The following is a 24,416-nucleotide window of genomic DNA, read 5'->3' on the forward strand; positions in this document are numbered from 1 at the left end:
CCCCTGACTACGCCACTGCAAAGCAGTCCATTTATGCAGCGATAGCGCATTCTTAAAATTGCGTAGCGGGTGGCGCCCTGAGTCACTTTCCGCACCCTCGTCCTCGCCGACGCTCTTTCGCTACCTACCTCTCCCTTGCCACCAACTCCGTGCCTTGCTCGCTCGACTATGCATAAACCGAAACCCACCCGTCAGAATTCGCGATGCACCTCGACTTAAATTCAGTTCAACACTTTTTGACTCTGCCTTGGGCTATTCGCGCCAGGCAACACTCCCAACATTCCCCATCAATTCCCCAGTAGCTGTAAGTAAGAAGCAAGGCATCGCATTCGAATTTTCCCCTTAGTAGGCATTCTGTAATAGTGAAGTCACATATGTCTCACAGCTGTTCGATTGGCGGTGAGAGATGGGCGGTCTTCTGCTGAAGAGTTGAGGTATGTCTTTTACTCGTACCTATCATTCCATACTGTTTCCGCGTATTATGTCTTTATGTTTTTGCACGTTAGGAACATACTTATGATATACCCTTAAATATTTAATTGCTTATCTGTCATAAAACAGGTTTCGTAGAATGGCTTTAATTTGTACACATTACATGTCCACTTTTACCATTTGTTCTTTTCATGTAAATGGATGAATAGTATCGTCGGTGCAATTTATTTTTCGGGTTAATAGCTTTAGGATTTTTTGTTTTCCAGATATTAAGAGAAAGGAGTGACTTACTCAATTTATCAATCGACTGCATGACAGTACTGGCTTAGAAACAAGCTTCCATCGCTCTCTTTCAAGCCTTCAGCTACACACAGCGTCGGCCACAATGTTAGTAGAATGCGTGTCTTCTGGATATAATGTGAATATCTCTACTGTATTACCCAATGGCAGGATCGAGTGTTCACCTAGCTATACAGTGAAGTGAAAGTGTGAAGTTTTCAACGAAAAAATCATGTTGAGGATGTGAAGTGTTGGTGAACATGCATGTATTTTGGGGAATCTCCGATGGACACCTGATGGACTGCCTCTGCTACCGATGGTCATGTCATCGAATATAAGGTATATTCTTTCTTCTTGGTATATTCTTTATTCCTTCTCCTCTTGTATTCAATATGTAGCTTCAACATTTTGACTGACAATTATTTGAAACCAATTGGAAAAAGAGGGTGCAAAATCTGGTTTAAACCAGATGTTGCGCCCACTTTTTCTGAGGCGGATGTAAATTCTTTTACACTGGACGGCGTCTTTTTGAAAATGTTAAATTTTCTTAGATATTTGGGTTTATAGTGCATGATTTTGTGGTATTGTGGGATAAAATTGAAGAAAAAATACTATTCTAAAATTAGTTCATTAGATATTAAATGCAATATTTGCCCTCGTAATTCTTTGTGGAAAAAGCACTAATTGTTGTAGATTCTACTTATGTTAGTTGAATTACGGTGCCATAATTCTGTGCCATACTGTGTCATAAGTAATAAACTTCGAAATGTCCGAAATCGTATATTTTACGCTCTAAAAGATTCAGCAGTCATGCGGTTAAGCGGCTAGTTAAAACAAAAAAAAACGTTATTTCTTAAAGTCTAAAAGGTTATATGCATACCGAGTTGACATGAGTTGAGTGAAATTGGGTGGCGGAGAATAGAACTGAATCACAACATGAAAAAGTGCATTAACGTGAGCAACGTATTTAGAGTTAGTTGGGGGAAGTAGATAAATTCCTCCCCTCTTTTCATTACGCTCTCGTAACATTGACGTGCCAGCCCATTTGAGGCAGTGATGTCAACCGTCAAGCCCTTGTTTGACCGGGTCTTTGTTCGATTTCACCGACAATACTGATAGATGGATGATTTTCTAAGGCTTAATATAGCTTTCCTATTTTTCTCCTAAATCACATAATGAGCGGACATTTAATTCTTGGACATCAGGTAGCGTAGTTTTGAAAATGTATTTTTTTCTGTTAAACCTGGCTTTAGTGTTATATTTTTATATCGCGGGACTGAATTGAAAAAGTACAATCTTCAGTAAAGTTCAATTGCTATTAATAGTATATTTGTCTCTTATACTTTTGTATGGCATTATGAAGAATTGTTACAGGGTTCACCTAGTTTAATTACGATGCCTTGAAATACATAATAATCTTCAAAACTTGAGTACATATCTTCACACACAAACAGATTCAGCATTTATGCGTCGTCATTCTTGCGTCGGTTAAAACTCCAGGGAAGTTCCTTTGAGTCCAAGTTGGCGTTAGTTGAGTAAAAATTAGGGGAGAGAGAATGGAAAAAATGAATCATCACAGCAAAAAAGTGGGTTGACGTGAGAAACGTATTTTGTTAGGGGAAGTAGATATGCTTACTCCCCTTACCAATGCACCGTTGAAACATGAAAACATATGTAATGTCAGGGATGCCGACTTACAAAATATTATAAGTAGTGAGTTTTAAGTTTTTTAAGCATTTAAGAAGAGTCATATGATCAACATTAGCACCCTGATAACTCAAATCTCGATATCTGGACTCTCCGGGGAAAATCGACAAGCCTGACACATTTTTTCCTCACAACCATGACGAATTGTTGAGGGGGCTCGGACCCCCTCAGGCCCCATGGAGACGGCGCCACTATGTGATGTAGTGATCTTGGCTACCAGGAACACGAGACATTCAAGCTAAATTAAGATCCCATCCAATATGCCATTCGTAATTCGATTAATGTATAATAACGGCAATTTAATTGATTAAAGCCATACATCTTTGCCATGAAAAACTGGTTAATCCTAGTGATAAACATGACATTACTTACCTCGAGAACGAATCGGCGGTGTGAAGACCAACCATCAACAGTGACTTCAGAGAGAAATCGTATCCATCACAAGTGCTTTTATTTTTCTTGAAGTATCATCTCACGCTGGAAAGTTATATCTTGAGTTGATGAAAGAGGCTCCACTGCTGGTCGTAATTAATCACTTTGCAATCCATTTCGTATTACGACGGCGACATCAGCTTACTTCAATCTGCAATGCCGCAAGTTTGAGAATGCTATCTCGAAAACGAATCTGCGAATAAACAGAAAAAGAGTACTAGTGGATTTTTATTGTATTTCATCCACGAATCTTCGTTAGATCGACATTCACATGAAAGACTAATATAAGAATCATTTAGACTGATTAATTATTTAATTGTCTTTTGATCTATACCATTAGAATTTTGATCTTTGCTGCAATTGAAAGTTCTATAATGGGATTGATGAGGTTTTTACGTTTATGCTTGAATAATTCATAAGATAAGAGATAATTTACGTGTGCCATACAGAATTGTATTTGCGATTGAACATAATGGAGGCATTATGAGAGTAACAAATAGTACCCTCGCAGCCGATATTAATTTAGGAAATTAATTCATAAATCTCGAGTTATAGAATGCAATTCTTTGTCACCGACATACTACGTAGTTGCGAAGAATAAGTAGTCTGTAGTATCACTAGGGGATTAATACAAGCCTGGTATTGAATGATAGCTACTATATGCTTGATGTTGCTTCCCGCCAATTTGGAAGTGTTTAAAATTAAATCCGCAATGCCTTTTAAACATCGATGGCCACACGAACACAAGTGGTAATTACAATAACGTGTATTTTATAGGGGAGCAATTTCATGCACAAATGCGAACAGTTATACTTAACGTTTTTTTACTCACCGCATAGTGCGACTACTAACGTTCTTATCGTTCTCAAACTCCTCTGTATCTATTCGCAATCTCCGCTACCCAATATCCATCCAATATCATAGGCAATAATTTTACATAATTAGCCACGTCAGAGACGGACATTTTTGCATTTGAATGGACCCGAGAAGACCAAAATTACACCCCCATTCCCTCACCAACCGCCTTTGCGATGAAGTCATATTTGTGCAAGGTAACAATATTTGTCTGGACTGCTTCAGCCGTTTATTCGTTCATTGAAATCACCGTCTCATTCCGGGGCACCGAGGATATAATAGAGCGAGAATACAATCAATCAACAAAAATACGAAGGGAAGAAGCAGTGGTATTGACTAAGGTACGTGAGAACATGTTATTGACATTACCGAGCTATAATGTGCAGAAGCAACGGCAAGCTGTCTTCGGGTTAAGAGGTGAGTTACTAACCTATTCTTTTGGTGATACTTTTCAGGCCATTATCCGTGCATTTTCAATTCCCTCACGTCGAGGAGGAATCGCCAATACGATTTATTCAAATTTTTTAAGCAATCGTTATGAGAGTGACTACCATTTTGAAAAAAAAACAGTTTTTATTACGGTTTCCGTCTTCACGTTTCGGCATATGATACCATGCGAGAAATGTGCCTATTTTAAAATTAGCGTAGTCTTTTAAAGAATGCCTGCGATAGGGAAATATTTTCTCTGTTTAGAATCCTTGCGTTTATTCCTCAGCACTGGATTTCGTATCAAAATAATTTATTCCGTGATAAGTATTTCGGCAATGGTCCATGTTTCCTTGCGGATTTGCTGCCTAAGGGATTTAATGTGACCAATACTCAATGATTTAACTGGTTAGATCTTCCTTTAATTTCTGCATACGTAATGATTTTCGAATGTAAGATGCGTTACTTATGATTAATTGAATTTCGATGTAGTCTGTATGCATTTGAAGAGTAACCTGAATGCAGTTTTATCATTTCGTTTATCGTTTTTCAACCTGAGAGTATCAAATTTAAAGTTCATTTTGCAAGACCTATGATCTCGATGACTATCCGTTAGCTTACTTTCAGTAATCTCGTAACTTACTCTCACCTTTTTACGAATGTCAAACGGATGATGAATAGAAGTTTTTGAATGGCGTATCATACTTGCCGCGATGTTTGATTAGTAATAATAATAAGCGCACTGATGTGTCCAAATGAGGTGCTATCATAGAATTAAAATATCTATTTTTTTATATGTTTCGATAAGTAAGTTGAAGCCATTAAGGTTTGCAAAATATTACTTCATAATTCTCAATATTCTTGTTATTACGGAGCTTTAAAGTTCGCGAAAATCACTAAATTATTTCGCGCTACAAAAACGTCCTGTGACGTCAGAGTGCGAGTAAGCAGATTCGCTCCATGGCAATAACAAACAGTAACGACCATAACAAACACAGCTACGACGATACTGATTCATAACATTGAGGGTGTGTCAAAAACAGTTGCGAATTGTTTTAAAGACTTTACGATGCACGCATTGCGCGATGGCTGAATCCGACTTCGTGAAGGTGCATTCTAGGAATATTTTGAAGGTAGATTAATTCATGGTCGCTTATTTCTTCTCCGGTAATGAAGATTTCGCGGAGTTGAGAAGCCGGGAAATTGAAACGTAAAATAAATTAAATGAACTATCTCGTTCGATAGTAATCTAGAGCTCGTTTTGTATCTCATTTACCTACTGTCATTTACACATTGCTTTGAGATGCATATATTTATATGCTATGAGAGATACATAGATTTTTCTAAAACTAGGGAAAACAGTCTACTGGCACCACGTAAACGTTTTGTTTACTGAACTCTGACGTCACGCTCAGCCAATATGGCGATGGGTCGTTTGAAGCGCAAGATTACTATACGATTTTCAAAGTGGAATTATGCGAATAATACGCATGTTAGAAAAGAACTGCTTTCACTATAATTTTTTCCTTGGAGGATACTTTTTTATTGCATAACCACCCATTTTCAGTGGAATTCCCCATTATGTCACATCGATTGCTTCAGTTGCCAGTCATCAGCGCTCATTCGACCTTAATTATTATTTTGTATATATATAATTATAATGAATTATTTTTTATTCTGTATATATAGTGAGTTATTATATAAATAGTTCCTAAAAGGTTTGTATTTTATATATGTCTCAGTAATTGCAATCCACAATTTCATTACGATATAGCAAATATGCTCAGGCGCGGATCCAGGATTTCTTTCTGGGGGGGCACAAGCAAGGGCCGTACAAGGGGCCGTATCTAGGATTTTGTTCTGGGGGGGGGGTCACAAGCAAGGGCCGTACAAGGGGCCGTATCTAGGATTTTGTTCTGGGGGGGGTCACAAGGATACCTCGTTATACAAAACGAACGCAATGATAATGGGACCATATTAAAAATACCATATTTTTTAAGGGTCTGGAGAGGAGCACGAGCCCCGTGCCTGCCCCCCTAGATCCGCCTATGAATGTGCTACCTATGTTTCTAACTTTTCTTAATTTAGCGTTGACTTTCCACAGTGTAATAATTAATTCTCCACAAAAATTGGTAATTAAATTTGATGAGCCCATTATATGAAGTGCCGTAACCTTGAATATAATAGGGTGGTTTCCTATTATTTTCTTATTGCCGACATCGAAAGATTATTACTCCTGGAGTGCGCATTTCACGCTCTTAGATTTTCGAATGACGATATCTATTTTTCGCTATTTAATGAAAAGTGAAAATTTTCAGGAGCGCGATAACGCGACGGCTAAGTAGGAATGATGGGAAAAGTCCGTGTGACGTATTTCTGGTTACAGCTGTCGGCGTGTGAGGTGACCTTGGGGCGAGGCTTGAGCGCTGATACGACGCAGGCTGCTAGCAGGTAGTTGAGTACCCTGCTAGCAGGTAGCGCTTGGCTTAAATAAGGATTATTATTCCCCTATCAAACGAAGGGAACTTTCCGAACTTAGGCATTTTTAATGTGTGATTATTAAGAGATGTTTCCCTGAGCTCTGTGCCTCATGCATGCATTGGCAATCTCAGACAATGTAAAACTCCTATCTGCTTGTATAGAAACTAGGTCCCTGTGACGTCACGTGGAGTGGAATCGCATGGGCGCCAATCTGGCCTTTTTAAATGAGGCAGAAATTGACCATTGCCATTCGTCTAAACTGGGATTTCTGATCCCAAATAATTTGTATATTATGAATACACTAATGGTGGGTAACGAATCGCAATCAGTGTATTTCGTTCTCTTTGATGAAGGAAACTATCCTATTTATTCGGCATTTCCTTTCTTCCAAACGATTCTCTTTCGAGGTCGTTGGCATGAACTGCTCCTGTTGTAGCCTCACATTACGCCACCATCTTTAAGCAATGCTTCATGCTAACTATAATCTTTTTGTGATTTGATATTTCCATCCCCTAATGCGAACTTGGTCTTCATTTTTTTCAGGTTTTCGAGTACCTAATATTGATGTAGCGAATCAATTCCGTGACATGAGTGGGGTTTTGTGGGGGAGTTGCGATGAGGTTGCATGGAAGGTGAAGCTTGGGGAAAATGTGGTAAGTCAAATTTACTCACTTTATATCTTTATCTATATTTAAATATTCCCATGCACTGATAACCAGTTCCTTTTTGTATAACTTTTTAGCTATAGGCTAACAAAACCCTGTGTAGTTCGAAGAGCATAATTTATCCTGGAATATAATAGAAAATGTTTCATAATGTTTTAGATGCCGATAGGGTTTTATGTTACCAATAATCGGGTATATTACTGTGAATATAATAAGCATCTAACCTGCAGCGCTTTCAATATTAAAATTAGGGAGTTTTTACTGTTTCCGCCATTTTATTTTAGAGAGGCCCCTGATCGTTCTAGAGCAAAAATAACATTCGATTCGGATTAAGGAGGTAAAAATAATTTGAGATCGAAAAAATCGTGGATCTACGTTGAATAATAACGAAGATATTAGTTTTGTCAAGCTTTTTTCGATTTCCGCCCACTGTGGGCCGTCAGAGTGTTTTCTTTCGGGATCCGTGGCAGGATATCCCTATCTTCAGATTCATATTTGGACTCCCCGTTTATCTCTTACCAATACGACGCTTCGTGGCCGAGTAGGTCTATACTGTGCACGGTAGTAGCGGTAGAGTTCTGGGAGGTTCGAATCCGAAATTATTGCACTTTTTTCACTTTCTAAAGGAGACTTCCTGAACATCGACATAATCTAAGCATATGACTCAAGAAAAAGTTACTACTGAATTTATAAACGACTAAAGATATTAAAATATGACTACGCTACCACATTCTAAACTCAGATTCATTCACTGTGAAGAAATAATCAGGGGAGGTAAGAATAGTTGTATGTGTGCCAACCTCACAAGTTTTCACGACCCAGCCCCATCAGTTAAGCGGGACTCCTGGGTGTCTACATACTTTTGAAGGCGATAGTACCTATAAACACTAGGAACTATCTGCAAGTGATTCGACCTAGGGGCTTTAAAGTAAGCTATCACGTGAAAGATGCGCTAGAGAGTAGCACAGGTCAATTTGAGTTCATTTGGGTTACGTTTACAAAGAAGGCGCTATTTTGATGTTTTTGACGCTGAAAAGTAACAATTTTTAGTTGCATATTGTGTAGTGCTTTACCAAAAATCTATCACACCAGCAGTGGTTATCGTACCACAGGTGAAATTGACATACATTGGTGAGTAGTAATAGGTTTGGTAATTTAGTAATAGGTTATATGGTATTTTAGATTTAACTAGCTGACCCGACGAACTTCGTACCGCCTAACAATCAATGAACTTACAGTTTAGTTACACCATTTATAAATCAAGAGCGGCTGTATCGTTTTTAATCATATTTGATTTATTATAATAAAATAATGATACAAATTCAATAAAACTACGTACTTAAATGAGTATCAAAATTGCCTGTCAGAAAAACATTTTCTTTATTGAATCTACATAGGGTGGATCGGAGCACGTTACACGGATGTTTTTTCAATGAATTTTCCTACGTTTTGACTTAAGAAATTTTGGGCATTGTGGTTTTATAAAGCTGTTAATGAAATAAAAATTATACGCATTCAGTAGTTGGCTATTTGTGTTATTAACCGGAAAAAAGTTGTTTTTAGGCCTAAGTCTCTTGCGTAAACTAGGCCCGTTCACAGGTAAACGGAAGGCTAGACCGACGAACACCTGATGCTGAAAATCGTGTAAGAAAAGCCCCTATGAAGCAGTATTCGTATCAATTGACTTTAGGCGCGCTAGTTATAGTATCTCCGTTTGTAAAAAATGCACTGCGTAAACGTGCTGCATGCGTAAACGCACCACGGTGTGCCCTACACATTCGGGTTCAATGTCTTGCGTCAAGCACCTTCTGATAAACAACAATTTTTGTTTTGTTATCAGGCGCAAGATATTAACCTGAAAAATGAGCCGGAATTCTAAATGGTTACTTACGTCTTGTACCAAAGGAAACAAGCACATGGTGTACCTAGGAACATGATTTCATAGGAGATATCTGTTATATGTACAATAAAATAGATTATCATTGGATTTAAGACTCCTGGAATTTTTCCTCTGGATTGAAGTGTATTCACAGACGACTTTATGCCACCATATGTCGGCTCTTTAACGTAAGATATCTCTTCTTGTTCTTGAAGGGAGTTTTATTTTAAAATTGAGTTTTATCCAACTACATTAATTTTCTTTAGGCGACATTTTAATTTATTTTTAAATCTAATTAACATAATACAAATTGATTTCATTTTTCACGCGTTTCGTTGCTGTTCCCTCCAATCTAACTTGTGTTCCTCGGTACAATAGGTAGTGTTCCAAGGTATACATGAACGTGATGCAATCTCCCTTATACTTAGGTGTGGCAAGACTCTATGAAAGACTTCAAACCAAAATATAAAAACTGGCTGTTCAATCCTAAGGCGTAATACTCTTGCTAGAGAAATAGCACCACTTTGCCTACTGCTATTTTCAATCTGCTCCAACCATTCCAATGATGACTCTTTGTGCGCATAAAGGATTTCAACAAACATCTACTTAAAAATTCCACCTCAGAAATGTAGGAATTTCATTTATATCAGCGAAAAATATTCTCACCAGAGTATTCTAACTTGTAGCTTGAGCCATAGTCAGATGTCACTTATGTGCGTTGCGATGCACATAAGCGCGAAAGGATAGTCCTCTTTTACCAAGGCCTGAACTCCAGAGTGACGACCACTCAATACGCTGGCTCCATCTAAACTCTGTGAAACTAGTTTTCTTTTGTCCGGAACTACTTCAGTCAGCACTTTTTTGATATTCTCGGACAAAGCTAAAGTCACTACGGTCGCTGGGATTTAAAAATGTCCAGAATTGTTCAGTCGGTTTCCCATTTAGAAGAACATATTGAAATAAAACCACCGTTTGATACAGCGAGGATAAATCTGTGGTTTCATCAGCTATAACACTAGAAATACCGGACTTGACACCCCTCCTAGAACTACCAAATGGAGTCATTTTGACTCTTACCTTATAATTGTTTATTTTTCCAGTTTATCTCTGTTTTTATTCATAATTGCTTTAGTTTATCGATTTTGTTTATTATTGCAATATTTCAGACGTGGTTTTAACAAAAAATTATATATTTTTTTAAAATTCGAGATTCGACAGTATTGCTTTGAAATTCTTTTTCCTACATGCTATGTTGTTTTAATAGGATTTTCTCAGAGGAATTGGATTAAACAGCAAACATAGACATTTCAACACATTATAATCATGTTTGAATGATTAAAAATATTACCTAGGCTTAATGGAAGTTGGGAAGATAATTAAATACAGTAAAAATTGCATTTGATAAGCCACGCATTTGTCTAAGATGTTTTACAGTTCAAGAACTGTCGTTCATTTTAATTGCTCACACAAAGATTTTTGGCAGGTCATACAATTCCCAACAGATCGATTCTTTTTGCTCCTTGGTTTTGCCTGGAAATATTTTTTTTGCAGAATCCCGTTAGAAGAATATGCAGCATTGGACATGCCACGCTTTTGTCGAGATCTAATATGAGTATTAGCCAACTCTGTATCGAGCTTTTTCAAAAGCGTCTTGCGCGAAATGTTTTTGGAACCTAGTCTCCTTGTACACTATCCATGAATACCTACTAAGTCGGAAGTATTTTCCAACGAGTGGATAGGCCATCGTTGAGTATATGCTCTTGTGGTATATTTGTGATTTCATTTCTTTTGGTACTTCTCTTCTATTTATTTACCTCTCCCACAACACTAGTACCCTAGCTTTTTTGCTGTTCAGCGAGTTTGACTAAGGTAATGTAATTATCTACAGTAAAATTTTTCCATTTTTTCAGAAACGGTTGCATTATTTTCAGTATTACTAAACGGCAATCTGCATGAAGTGAATTATCTTTTCCATCATAAGGGAAGGCATTTCCAAGAAATTTGCTATCCTTGTCAACAGCTAGCCAATATTCATGGCCGTATATGTCCGGCATAGGAGGAATGTAATGAGTGAAATACACCTGATTTTACTGGGGAAAATTTGTTCAACAGCCGTGATGTACGGATCAGGTTTGTAACAATCAATGTAATTGTCTGTGAATCTATCCTACACTATTGAAAAGACGGCAAACTTGACAGCTTTGAGCTGCTGGAATCGATTTGATTTCTCATCAAATCTTAGATAGTGCAAAATTTTTACAAACCGGTTCCCAGTCGTTCATTTTAGAAAATGGTATTCCCCAGTCATTTGACCAAATACTTGCAATAGAGAGATATATAAAATATGGCTATTCATACATCTAGCTCCCCATCGGAAGGAGTAAAGTCTTCATAATTTTGCTTGCGTGCTTCCACAATTTTACATCGCTTTATGTGAGTCAGTATAAACGAATCAATAAATAATCGTATATAATATCTTTGTTTTATAACTCCTTATGAAAGGGAAAGTAAATGTAAATTACTGCATATCCTTCGCACGTGTTTTGTCTGAATCTTCAGACTAGCTAGAAACGTTTTGAGGGATAAAATCTTCGACTTCGTCAGAGACGAAATGTTCTTCCTTTTCGCATTCCGATTCACCTTCCGGTATAGAATGCAGCATAGAAAGGACTTATTCACGCTTTAGCCTACTTCTTCTGGTCATACTGCCAGTCAGAAAAAATGGAAGCCTTACTTCACAAGAGTTCTACAGTCCACTCGAGAGTTCACTGGATTCACTAATGCAAAGGACAGCGCACGGATTTCCTGTACGACGCGCGACAGCCAGCGCTGTCAGAGCCGACAATGCTAGGACAGTAACTTTATTTCATTCTACTGATTTATTTCCCTGGTTCATCATTATGTCAATGGAAGGATACAAAGGTACTTCTTCAGGTTTGAAAATCAACTTCCACGTAGTCAAGGCTGAAATAAAAGCACTGCAGCACAATACGGTGTATACAGTATTGTGCTGTGCGAGTCTTACAGGTGGGGAGAAGGGAGGGGTAAGGGAGGATGGGCAGACACGACGGCTTCTTAACACATGAATTTGAAAATACTCAATATGAATGGCATATTCACCACTTTATCGCAAGATAAAATGATATGAGGACATTCATATGGTTTGTAGTTCCAAAGACGGACCCGTAAAATTAGAAATGCCTTCAAAGTCTCGCAAATATTGGCCTAAAAGCGAAATAATTATATATTTAAGCCATCAATAGATTTGAATTAATTATTTACATAAGAAGAAATAAACTCTTGAACAAATATTACTATTTGGCGAAAAGACAAGCAAAATACATTAGGGAGTCAAAATGACTCCGTTTGGTAGTTAAAGGTAAATTTTGAAAAATGTGTACTATTTTACTTTCTAGAACTATTTTGATCGCAAAGCCTTATTTTGTGTCAAAAATGAATAAAAGTCACGGAATCGCAGGCCGGAATTCGGAAAATTATAGTCAGGGGAGAGAAATAAAAATCGCGAGGAGTCAAAATGACTCCATCGGTAGTTCTAGTGATAACCGACACATAATCTGCTGTAATTATTGCACTTCTTATTTCTTCCTGACAAACTTGAAGCATACCTTGCAACAGGTCAGACCCTTTATAGATTGTTGTTTGAAACAGATGATCATTCTGAACTGAATCTAATTATTTTTTCCTCTTAAGGGGGCGCCCTAGCGTTTGAATTTCCCAATTTAACGGCTCACGAAGGCCTCTAGCCGCAGCGCCGGGGTATGGAGACGGAAGCCGAAGCGTCGCGAGGGAGGGAAAGGGGGGGGGAAGGCAAGTCCCCTCCCAACTTCAACCGCGACGACTACGAGGAAAAATTTGATACTCAGGATAAATTTGATATGGGTCGCTGGAACAGGGGTCGCAGTCGGAGTTGATATGTGACACCTAAGTGGCGGCGAGCCATTTAAAAATAGTAGAAGCCAACTTCTGGTTCCTTTCTCATGCGCTGAAAAAATAGGCCTGTGAATGCGAAGGTCCTTTTGAGTTTACACCTTTTCCGTTGTTGGCGATGTTATCTTCATTATGTAAACAGGCATTCGTCAACATAACGCCGCCGATCTCGGTGGCGGCTGGGTAATGTCCTCGCCTGCCATTCAAGAAATCGCGGGTTCGAGTCCCGCCTGGGTAGGTTTCCCCTATCCAGGTCTTGGTTGTTCGTGTAAATAATGTTAAACTTTTTGAATACTCAATAAAAAATGTCTCAATTTGAGCTGTATTCGGTGGTTTGGGAATAAAACAAAATAAAAAAATAAAATTTCAGCATTGAATTGTATTTATGATGTTATTTTAACGGAATGTAGTCTTTTTACGTAGTGAAGATATCATCGCTCGCAGTTTTCGAAAAGGAAAGGAAAAACGGGTGGCAAACGAAGAATGGAGAGGTTTCTCATTTGATATATACTTACGTCAAATATATTCAACTAACATAATTAATTATTAATAAAATGTAACAATATATGTCAGCTAACTTGCTTGAAAATCACACTTGGATGCGAAAAGCAATGGGTACTTAAGTTAAAGCTAGAAATATTTTTTTATTAACACCGATGAAAAGAAGCAATAAAACAGAACATGATGAAAAAATTCTGTGGGAGAGCCGAAACCTGCATTTCAAGACAAAAGTTAATTAATAGTCGAACTTTGTGTCATCATTTTTTCTGATATAACACTCATCAGAAATCACCTCGCAAGCATTTTACATTTTGAAAATGCAATGATAAACATGAAATTATATATGAACCATTATTAATTAACAAAAGTATTTAAATCATAAGAAAACATCAAGAATAAGTTCACCAGCTCCAGAACTAGTTTTTATTGTATTCAAAAGAAAAGTTGACCCCGTGATCATCAATGAAACTTGGCATTGATGCTATGATGCGCGGGGCTGTGTGGTTCAGAAGCCCTTGAAGGTCCACTTCAAATTTTTTTCTTCCACTGATGTCCCTTCTGGGTATGAAGATTTTTTTTTCGTCTAGCCCTTTCATAAGTAGGATAAAGCTGATACCCACAGACATTGGCAGTCTTACGAATAATTTTGGATAGAAATTTTGTTAAATTGCCATCAACAATCAGCGAAATAGCCTCTTCTGGCGTCAGTTCATTTTGAATTGTAGGTATTTTCCTCCATCTCTGTAATATCCATTTCCCTGGGGTGGGGGTGGTCGTGGTCATTTCCATGATTATCTTCGCTGCCGCATCATTCCCTTGCGAGCGCAGTGTCATAGATGTGGCTAGCGATATCTTAGCTGCTGTTGCTTTCTCAAACCAGTCACTTTTCTGCTCTTAATGTTGGACCTATCACTAGACCTCTTAAAGTCTTTCTTAGGCCTTCTTTGCTGCTTTACCCAGAAAAACCAGGAATTAGATAGCAATAGTGACTTAAAATCGCCTAGGAGGAAAGTAAAGCCAATACGAATACGTTAAACAATAATAGGTTACAAACTGTGCAAGGAGTCTCAAGGAGATTATTATGCATGTCAGGTTACCCTTCTCTAACCAACATCGACGTTTTTTTTCTAACCTGTCTCTGGTTCTCTTGCATTCGTCCCATTTATGGAAATGCGTATTGAAAAAGTATTTGTTCATGAAATTCTGCATTACTTCCTTCGTCTTCACTTCCTGCTCCCTGTTAAACTTATTGAGAAGATATTAAACGGCAGATTTACGTTTTGAGGACAACGAATTTCCACTTCCATTAACAATAACGTCATGTATTTCTTTTCGTGTTACTTTCATTCGTTCAATTTTTCTTATCCGAAATATCAACAATCTGAATCATCAAGGATGAAAATCGAAATTAGAGTATAATTCCCTGCCTAATACAACACACGAAATCAGTGAGATATTTATCTTGGAAAACATAGGAACCTTTTTATCGTTGCGAGATATCCTCCAGTAGTGGTAGCTCGTCCTCAATGCTGAAATCTCACGCTCTAGGGAAAATAGACCTTGGTTCCTCGCTTCCGTAGCACAAGCACTGAGATCATTTGGCACTTACTAGTAAAAGTTGACTAATTTGCTCGGTAAAATCGTGAAAGGAATATTTTTCAATCAATTGGGAAGCAGCATTTGTGGAAAACCCCGTGCGAGGCACCTCGTAGAAATCACCTGTATCGAAGATAAGCGATCCTCAAAATGGCAAAGACCCTTCATATAACGAGGCAATAAAGCAGTTAGCGGCATTTCTACAAACGGACAGCTATGCTTTCAGTAGAAAACTTTTTAAACGCTAGATAAATATCGTAAGACTGAGGTAGGGTTTACGGTAACAATAGGGTAGGCAGGGTAGGCAGGATACCCGCGGTAGGCAGGGTAGTGCCCGCCGCCACTCTTGAGCTCTTTCCAACGTTTGAGCTGATGGGAGCTATGAAAGACCTAGGAGAATGTGATTAGCAAAATGCGGTTGCATTGCGGTAAGATATGGGTTTTACAAGAATAAGACTATTTCCTTGCAGCTGCGCGCTTTCCGAGACAAGCTTCTGACTTGCCAGCGCAATCGTTGAGTCCGTAACATATATCTCATGAATAAAATCGTAATTTGCACATTAAAAAATCAAAAAATAACACTTATATGGAATTTATAATTTATGCAAGTGTAGAAAACTGTAATGTCGTCTCATCTTTAGCGAAATATTCTCAACTATAACTAATGCTGAACAAATTTCCGCATCTAATCACCGCGTCGGGTGGTTGGACACTCGGGCACATAACTTGATAGGAGAGGTGGGGTGGCAGGTTGGTGCAAGATTTCTCTTTTGAGAATCAAAGTTGATAATTTTTTTGTTATGCGGTGTAAAATCTTCCGCGTGGCAATGAATAATCATGAAGTTTTTCTCTGACCATGCTATCAAGACGTGATAAATAAAACATTTTCATCGTTTCATAAAAAATAATAGAAACTATCAGTCATCATCATTTTAGTCAACAATCCTAAGATTGGTTTGACGAAGCTCTCCATTTCTCTCTCCTATCCGCTAATCTTTTCATAGCTACATATTTCTTCTCTTTTACATCCTTTATAACCTGTCCTATATAACTCATTCGGGGCCGTCCCTTGCCCTTTTTCCCTTCCACTGGTCCTTCAACGATTGTCTTCATCAGACCATCGTGCCTCAAAATGTGTGTAACTAAGATAACTTCTTCTGCAAAAGGTTTTTAGGAGGTTTCTCTTTTCTCCCACTCTTCTTAGCACTTCCTCGTTACTCACACGGTCAATCCATTTTATCTTCATCATTCTTCGGTAGCACCACATTTCGAATGTTTCCACTCTTGACTTCTCTGCTGCTGTCAACGTCCAAGCCTCGCTTCCATAGAGAAACATACTCCATATGTAGCATCTGATGAAGTGTTTCTTTACTTCTATGCTGGTATTTTCAGCTGTAAGAAGATTCTTCTTTTGTAGAAAGCCCTCTTCGCCTGCGCTATTCTACTGTGTATTTCTTTCTTGCTCCGTCCATCGCTGGTAATTCGGCTTCCCAGGTAAGAAAACTCGTTCACCTCTTCAAGCTTATGCTTTCCTAGGTTGATGTTTGTTTTAGCCTCCTCTCTTTTGCTGCAAACTAATATCTTAGTCTTCTTTTTGTTGATTTTCAGCTGATATCTGGCCATTGTCCTTTCCATCTTCTTTAAATCCCTCTCTGTCTCGGCTATGACTGCTATGTCGTCAGCAAATCGCAGCATGCTAATTTTTTCTCCGTGGATATTGACACCCGAAGCTTTCTCCTTGATTTCATTGATGGCTTTCTCTATGTAAACATTAAAAATTAGAGGGGAAAGCGCACAACCTTGTCTCACCCCTTTTCTTATTCTTGCTTCTGCACCGTTTGGTCCACATTTGATCACAGCTACTTGGTTTTTATACAAACTATGAATAATTCTACGATCATTGTAGAGTACGCCGATTTCTTTCAGAATTCTAAGCATTGAATTCCATTCCACGTTATAAAATGCCTTCTCTAAATCGACAAATGCTATGAAAGTCGGTTTGTTTTTCTCCAATCTCTTCTCTATGAGCATCCTGAGTGCCAAAATTGCTTCCCTTGTGCCCCTGCTTTTCCTAAATCCGAATTGGTCCTCATCCAGGAATTCTTCTGCTCTTCGTTCTATTCTCCTGTAAATGATTTTTGTCAGAATCTTCAACACATGTGTCGTCAGGCTTATGGTCCTAAATTCTTCGCACTTCTCAGCTCTATTCTTTTTGGGTATGGGAATGATGATGTTCTTCTCGAAGTCACAAGGTAAATCTCTTGTTTAGTACATATCGCAGATAGTTTTATACACTTGAGTTAAGACCTTTTCTCCTGCATTTTTTAATAGCTCTGCTGGAATGTCATCTATTCCTGGGGCCTTATTCTTTCGCAGGTCTCTTATTGAAGCGTCAAATTCCGATCTTAAGATGCTTGCTCCAATGTCATTCTTTTCAACTTCACTTTCCTCTTCGATAACTTTTGAGCTAAGCTTGCTTCCGTTGTATAATTCCTCCAGGTATTCCTTCCATCTCTCGGCTTTTTCTTCGTATTCAATTAGAATGTTTCCATTCTTGTCCCTTATGGTATTACATTTTGTGTTTCGTTCCTTGAAATGGTTCCTCACTATTCTATAGGCCGCTTCCACTTTCCCTTGTACGAGGTTATTTTGTACGTCCTCACATACGTTCCTCATCCACGCTTCTCTGGCTTTCCTCGCTTGGCGGAAAATCTCGTTCCTTATTCTCTTGTAGCAAGCCTGTCCTTCCTCATTATTCGTATTCTTATACTTTCTCCGTTCTTCAATGAGGTCTAGGACTTCATCCGTGATCCATGGTTTTTTCTAAACACATTTTCTTCTCCCTAGAACTTCTCTAGCGGCCCCTGAAACCCACTTTTTACGTTAGTCCAGTTATTCTCAACTGATTTTTCAGACTGGTCTAATCCTATCTTGCGCTCCATTACTTCTTAAAAGCCTGTTGATTTTTCGGCTCCTTTAGCCAGGCGTTCTTTGCTGATCTCTTCAATTTCTTGAATTTCAGATGGCATTTCATCATCACTAGATTATGATCACTGTCGATATCTGCCCCCGGGTAGCTTTTACAGCCCTTTATCTGGTTCCTAAACCTCTGCTTCACTAAAATATAGTCTAGTTGAAATCGTCTTTTGTCTCCTGGCATTTTCCATGTGTATCTTCTTCGCATGTGATTCTTAAATAGGGTGTTTGCAACCACTAATTTGTGTTCTGTACAGAATTCGAGGAGCCTTTCTCCTCTTTCATTCCTATTTCCTAATCCATATTTTCCGGTTATTATTCCATCCTGGCCTTCGCCGACGACAGCGTTCCAATCACCTAAAACAATAAGGTTTTCTTCACCCCTTACCTGTTTGATTACTTCCTTGATATCATCGTAGACGTCTTCAACTTCTTCACCCTCGTAGTCTGTCGTAGGCATGTAGACCTGTACCACTACGTTATCTACCGGCTTAGTCTCTATCTTTACCATAACTGTCCTTTCATTGTACTGTAGGAAGCTTTTCACACGCATTCCGGCGCTCTTTCTGAGCATTATCCCAACCCCAGCATTACCGTTCAGGGATCCTGTATGTATAATCCTAGAGCTTCCACTCCAAAAGTCTCCCTCCTCTGGCCATTTCATTTTGCTGATTCCTAGCACATCGATTTTCACTCTTTCCATTTCCACTTTAAGGTTTTCTAGCTTACCGCAAGTCCTGAGTGATCTCACGTTCCATGTACCTATCCTCATAACTTTATCACAATTGACCGATGTACACGCTCGGGTAGTCCCCGCCCGGGGATCCGAATGGGGGACTAGTTTACCTCGGGAATTTTTTACCTGAGAGAATTCCATCATGTCAGATAGTTTAAAGTTGGAGTAACTGCGACTCCTCGAGATAATAATGTGGTGGTTTCCCCTTGCCTTCCACATCGCAGTACTACAGCCGTTAAAGTATATGTTACCACGCCTGAAGTGCAATGAGTGACGCTGTACTGACCGCCGTGGTATCCACCTTCACTCATATGAAGAAGAGCTTCTGCCCTCTCCTTCGGGTGATGTGAGGCATAATTGTTGGCGGCCTCTCATCGCCAAGTCACGGTATCTTCACAGGTTTAATGCATCATTTATATGGCCTATCTCACCCAGGGATAGACCCATACCACCTCGGATTACCGCCGCTTTTTGTCAACGACTGCATATTAGACGAGAGAACTCGCTTATCTCGCAGCTAACCTCTATATCTAGAGGTTGACCCACTATCCGCAACCCGGTGGACGCACTCGGTGGCTTTAAGTTCAGCCGCGAGAAACTATCAGTATAAAAGAAATTTTCACTACTACGGAATCTTCGCCTTATATATACAATTACATGCTTGTTATAGTTGGCGCTATCATCTGATAGTAAGACTGTATTGCATTTTAATTAATTTTTCTATGCGATTATAACTTTCAAACTTGAAACAATACTAATCTTGTAAAATTAAGGGAAGATACAACGCTTTTGAGCCAACTTATGTCATGTTTGTCGTGACGTTTGTGTCGCATACAATTCCTTTCAAATTTTAACGTACATGATATTAAAAAAAATGTTCCCCAATTGTTTAGACAATGAGTATAGTTATTAAATACCTGAAAAATATATTTAGCATTTAAGTTTTAGTAACATCATTTTTGTAGCAATACTAGATCAATCATGATTGTTCTAATAAGCTACCACATGTATTTGAGTATAAAATGCCATTTTTGCAGTAATTTTAGCGTTACAATGCAGACTACCTTTTAAAATATTCACTTTTATCTTCACAGTTGCAACTTATCCCCGGAAGTAAAGGAAAAGCGGGGTAAAAGACAGCTGTGGATTATGAAGACATTCAATGAAGGACGCCATTGCCTCAAGGTAGGAAATTTATTTCCATTTCTACTGAAAAATATATTTTAGCCCTTGGAGAATTGGCTCAGTGTCACCCTTTCCTACATTCCCTTATGTCTTTTGAACTAAGTTTTTGTATGCACGCTAATCCATTGCAGAGTACTAATACAGGACTTTCACTTGCACAGAAATTTAGCTTGAAAATTCCATCTTCCGTTCGTAAGTTTCTATGTTTGTATTATGACTTTTCGTTATTGTTTATAATTATATTCAAACTAAGGCTTATACATCGTCATACCCAGTCAGCAATCTTAAAAATAGTTCGACGAAATTCTTCAATCAATTTTCCTGTCACCTTTTATTTTCTCATCTACCTTTTCTTTTCTCTTTCGCCTCCTTCATTACCTGCTATATGCATTGTATTGAAGCATAATTTTAGTTAAATTTCCCAATGTAAATGGACCATTCTTTTGGTAGGATGCTCTTCTCAACGGTGCATTCTACTAATAATGTCCCTCTTGCTTAATCCATCGCTAGTTATTCTTCCTCCGAGTAGACAAAATTCGTTCCCCTAATCCTAATTCGTTTTTGTTTCATTTGTACTTATTTCATTTTTCGTCTTTATTACGGGCATTGGCAGTGATGCGATTTATACAAATCCTTCATTGTTAGTTCTTTTTTCTTCAGGTAGTTATTATAATTAATTAATTAATAAGTAAACATTGTTAAGAAATTTCATTTATTGAAACGTTTTTCTGAGTGACTTAAAAATAAAATAAATTTCTACGAGTCAGAAAAAGTCTCTATATTATTCAATTCAAATACAAAAGATGTTGAGAGCATATTCCACTACAAACACTAAATTCAAATCTTAACATAACAACTTAACGAAATACAATGAACTGCAGTTAACTACATTTTACTTGATAAAGCATTACAAAAAGAAAGTAAAACTGCAAAAAGTATAAATAAAAATACCAGTTTCTGATCAAACTCATCGCAATTTGAAATCATATGGAGCATTGAACATTTCTGTTGCTTTTACCAAACACGTTTGATAAAATTAGTCCGATAAATACTATCATTATGGCACCCATTAGTTTGATAAAACAACTAAGATCAAACGCAGAATAAACCCCATGTCGCGTGAGCCGATGAAAGATTTGTCACCCAGAAAACCATTTTTCTGATTGAAAATTATAAAATTATGAGTTAAATGTAGGTTTCCTCAAAATAGATACAGAAACATCGAAGAAGAAATGTGCCTGTATATGGTATTGAACATGTCCCCCCACGCAGAATAACAGACTCTATCGACCGGGTTTATCGGTTTCCATTATGAATAAAAGAAACGTTTCTTAAAATTTTTTCCATTACTCAACCAATTTCTTGAAATATGAATAAGGATTGACTGCGGTTTCCCTTTGCAAGATTAATACTCACAATAGAATTACGTAAAAACTGAATGTCAATATCTAGTGCAAAGACGCTAACTGGAAATCCTTCGCATGAATTGGGAATAGTATGATGAATATTATAGAAAGATTATTGACATGTTCGAGAATGATACCACCTCTCTTTAAAGTTTTAATGAGACGGTATGCACAAACATCTCCAAACGGCTTTAACATCCAATAAAATGCGCAATTTAATCTTCTGGTAACATGATATGACATGATAACATTGCACATTAAAAAGGATATTAACGGAAAAAGAGCTCATAAAATAAAACGTTTTTGCCATTACAATCAATGAAAATAAAATCATTTTACCTAACTATCTTTTATGAAAGTTTTGTTTGGAAATCTTTCGACTGCAATCGGCAAGAGGACAGGAATGTAAAGTTTTAAAAACAATGAGCAATTTTATATCTTATATATCTCCTCTTTTTGTTCGAATAAACGCCAAACAAATTTTTGTTCATATGGAAAGAATCCATTATGAAATTGACTTCAAAAAATTACTTTGTAAATTTCCTACCTTATCTTCATCATATTTTCGTTTTAATTCGTGTATCTATCTTTTCGTTTTAAATCCTTTGCCTTCTTTTCAAAGTTTTCTCCCTATGTTTACATAAACAAATATGTTACAATGATGTTTTATGTGTATCTGATCGTCGCGCTGCCATTGGATTCTGGTGGCCATTTTTGAACTAATCCCCATACTCAATTATAAGTGAATAGACGGATATATAATGGGAAATGTAGTGTTTTCATGATATTTACTGGGGTTTCAGACGATTTAAGGGGGGGGGGGTCTTTGTAAAACTTTTTGTCCTATCTCGTCTTGTTCATCCCAAACATTTGTATGAGTGAGTGAATGGTCGTGATGAATTAGATGAATTGATTATAATATCATTATTCAGTAATGACCAGTTCTGTCTATCGTTAGATATTTTTCTCTTAAATAACTTACCGGAGGGCTAACGGCGATGAGATGTTCAATATGATCGTGAGTATAATAGATGATTTTTTTGGTCAAGGTGACGTTGCTGAAAACTGCATTTTCTTGTACAAGAGTGCATCGAACTGAAGAACACAAGATTGAAGAAATGAAGCAGAAGGCCTGGAGTTGTGTTAAGTTCATCAGTGGACTGTGGACTGACTATTTACGTGCTTTTTATTGCTGTGTGCTCTATTGTTATTTGTATACTGTAATGTGTTTTTTACAGCTTTTCGTAGTATTTAGGCAGGAGAGTAGGACTCGGTCTACTAGGACATTAGGTAGTACTGACTTAGTTATTAGGTCGTCTACATGCGTAGCTTATCTACCAGGTCGTTAGAAATACCAAATTAGTTCTTAGATCGTCGAAAAAGGTCAGGAGCAACATTTTTAGGTTTACCTCGGATTTTTTAAATCTCGGTGACCATTGCGATAGGTATTTGGTATGGTGGTTGTGTGAATGCTGCATTTTGCTTGATGTGAGTGAGTGCGTGAGTGACTTTGTGTGCTTGCTGTAGTAGTAGTAGCAGTGGTAGTGTTAGTAGTATTACTAGTAGTTAGTAGTAGTAGTATTACTAACACTAACTGTCCCTTCCTTTCCTAACTATCCTTCCCCACCCTCCAACCCCCTCAAATCCATACTGCTCCCTCTACGTGGGGAGGGGGAGTAACAGAGGAATGTCTATGCCATTTCATTTATTAATTATTTCTGCCTGAAAACTCCTGATGGTGTGGTATCTCCTCTGGCGAAAGCAGTGTGGTATCTTTAGCATTGCGGTATATTCTATATACTCGGTAAATGTAAGGTGATATAATTTTATCCAATGTCTTGGTCGTGTGATTTTGTTGCGTTTATAATGTTTTATTAATTTATTTTATAAATCCTTTGCAAGAAATATATTTTAATATAATATTACTGATTTTATTTTTATGTATTTGGCTTTTGCAATGCCAAATAATTAAACTTTTGTATTCCAATGCATTAAATTGTGGCTTAAAATGAGTTTTTCCAAATATTGTTTGCATTATCATTGTTGCATTGTTTTCTTCTTCTTATGTTTTCTATAAGGAGAAGAATAATTTTTAAATGAACATTTGATATTTAATTCTTAAAAAAATTAATTCTAATATCTTTGATGGTTTTCTGTCATGTCCTGAAACGTCATTGACCTCTCCAATTTTGAAAGGTCTAACACCTCTCAACTCCATTCTTTCCCTTGGCCTCCAAAGTATTCGTCAGAGCATTATGGTGACAACTATATTACCGAAATTTGTTCATGATGGATGCGTACCTGTGCAGAATAGAATTGGAGTAACTACTATTATACCTTCACATTAACTTTAGAGTTCTGTTTTTACTCTAAAAATAGCGTTGCGTCAATTAATATTTTAAGTACTGTGCTTTTCTATTATTTTTACATGCTTATCCTCAAATTCATTCATTGACCACCATTTTTCAGGGGAACATAATCCCATGATTTCAAAACCTATCATCCCAAAATATCATCGACCTTTATATTCCATAAAAGACATTGACCTCTCTTCTCCCAAAGTACATTGACCGAATCCCTATTAACTCTCCAAAAGTTCATTTAACCACACTATCCTTAAGATTGAACTCTCCACTCCCATAAGATCATTTCCCCTCTCACCACCAAAAGGCCACCCACCTAGTAACTCCATTAAGTTCATTTACACCTCGTCTCCCGAAAGGTCACTGACCTCCACGCACTAAAAAAGCGTTAGAAATCTCCACTTCCGAAACAGGATTGACCACATCAATCCCGAAACGTCATTCACCGTAATGAAATTGGGTTTAAAATAAGAATTTTCACAACTGGACTGTCATTTCGTATTTTAATAACTTCGTAGGAAAATCGTGTTTAACACAAGAAATTTCCTT

The 24,416-nt window shown here is 37.7% G+C and overlaps 1 long non-coding RNA gene across 1 annotated transcript; it reads left to right on the top strand.

Moving 5' to 3' along the window:
- Positions 1 to 348: 348 nt before the first annotated feature.
- On the top strand, positions 349 to 22,878 carry LOC124160701. The gene is made up of 5 exons (XR_006865227.1): positions 349 to 434; positions 699 to 1,050; positions 7,156 to 7,265; positions 20,008 to 20,098; positions 22,554 to 22,878. It is a non-coding gene; the product is annotated as an uncharacterized LOC124160701 (long non-coding RNA).
- The last annotated feature ends 1,538 nt before the right edge of the window (positions 22,879 to 24,416 follow it).

This window comes from Ischnura elegans, chromosome 6, assembly GCF_921293095.1.
Source record: "Ischnura elegans chromosome 6, ioIscEleg1.1, whole genome shotgun sequence".
Classification (NCBI taxonomy): Eukaryota; Metazoa; Arthropoda; class Insecta; order Odonata; family Coenagrionidae; genus Ischnura; species Ischnura elegans.